Source organism: Nanorana parkeri, unplaced genomic scaffold (genome assembly GCF_000935625.1).
Source record: "Nanorana parkeri isolate BGI_ZX_2015 unplaced genomic scaffold, ASM93562v1 scaffold475, whole genome shotgun sequence".
Classification (NCBI taxonomy): domain Eukaryota; kingdom Metazoa; phylum Chordata; class Amphibia; order Anura; family Dicroglossidae; genus Nanorana; species Nanorana parkeri.
In genome coordinates this window covers 222,283-224,044 of record NW_017306743.1, presented here as the reverse complement: position 1 = coordinate 224,044, position 1,762 = coordinate 222,283, and the positions used below count along the sequence as shown (strand labels likewise).

At 48.4% G+C, this 1,762-nt stretch overlaps 1 protein-coding gene across 4 annotated transcripts in view; it reads left to right on the top strand.

The window, feature by feature from the left end:
* Nucleotides 1-1,762, top strand: part of FLNA (filamin A) — a 90,006-nt gene that overhangs the window by 34,140 nt on the left and 54,104 nt on the right. The window lies entirely within an intron of this gene.

The window sequence follows — 1,762 nt, the reverse complement described above, 5'->3', positions numbered from 1 at the left end:
GGGCATTGATTATGTGCGACCCGTGGACGATTCATTCCGGGTCCAAGGCAGGATAGGGCGGAGGATCACTCACAATGGCGGTTTAGTCGCCAGGCTGTGAGGAGGAAGTGCAAGGTCTACAGGTACAGCATTTAATGCAAGCTCTATATTTCTAAGCCGCATGGGTCTCTTTACTGCAAAGCGCACTTATTAGTAAGGTGATCTTTAGTGATGGGCTCGGGCGTGTTCGCAGCTCCACGTGCCAAGATCGCCAGGAAGCGGACAGCGCCGCAGCGCCAATCACAGGTACTGAGACATTATCCCGGTCCGCAGCTGCAAAGATCGGGGTATGTCTCGGTACCTGTGATTGGCGCTGTCAGCTTCCTGGCGGGCTCTGCACGTGGAGCTGCGAACACGCCCGAGCCCATCACTAGTGATCTTGCCCTTTAAGTAACCCTGTCAGATCTCTAAAAGATTTGAAGTGTTAGCTGGGCTTTAATGTGTTACTTGCATAAAATCCATGAAACTGTCAATGTAAAAATAACCAGTTCATAGGGTGACCACGCCGCTGTGAGATCGCTGCAAAACAGTATTGTGCCCTTTTTCAGGAAGCTGAAAAATAACGCTGGCAGGATCAACATATTAACTTATACAGGGGAAACTTGGAGAAACTGCTGTTAATGCTTTTAAGACTGCGTGACATATCCACTTTTTATTTTCTTCTTTAACCTACCACCAGTTTCGGTGTCGTCTTTCCTGGATGACTGGCATAAATCTGGCCTACAGTGCAAATCTGTGTGCAATATATCCTTTATATCCCTATTCTCCCTTGTTTTGTATAACCGTTTTATCTGCATCTATGCAGCACCATGTGGGAACAAGGCGACAACGTGGGAATTGAGCAGCTAAATAGTTTGTACTGCAAAAAAAACAACCTAATGTTGGCCAACACATTGGCTTGGTATTAGGCCTCATTCAGTGTACGGTCGGGCAGTACAGATCCATGCGGCGTGCATGGCCATATCGGGCCGTTGCCAGGAAGGACAGGTGCTGCGTTCGATTGTACACAGCAGCCTGTTCTTCCCTATGAGAGAACACGGCTGTACGCTTGCCCGAGCTTAACATCCGTGCGGGTGCATGTCATCCGTACGGGTGCATGTGTCAGTACTCGGACGCACACAGGATGGATCTTGTCTGCGTTCCGAGCACAGACACCCGCACGGATGTGCAGCTTGAGCGAGTGTACAGCCGTATCCTCCCATAGGGAAGAACAGGCTGCTGCCTACAATCACGTGCAGCACCTGTGCTTCCCGGGAACTGCGGGATACGGCTCGACCATATGCTGTGCCTAAGACTACTAAAATTAATTTGTGACTGGCCAAAGTTAAAACACACTGGTTTCTTTGCTTGAGTTGAAGAGCCCAAACAGTGGTTTAAATTGTGCCTTTCCCTTGAGTATTGTCTTAGAACCTAAATTTAGAGAAGCACATTTAAAAAAAAAAAGGTAAAGCTAGAAATCTCTAGGACCCTGTGTGTAGTAAAGGGGTCCCAGGTCCCACCTCCCAGCAGGTCCTGGATTTTCAAGTCATTGATCTGCAGTTGAAGATAAGTGGAGCACCCCCTGCTGATGAAATCTTAAATTGTACTTCAAGACTTTTCTGGGTGTTCAAAGATTGGTAAAGTATATTGGACGCCCTTGTAAAGTCTTTGGGATAAAGATCTGATGGGTAACCTGGTGCAGGGAGTAAATCTATGCCCCCCCCCCCCCCCCCCCTCCTTGTGT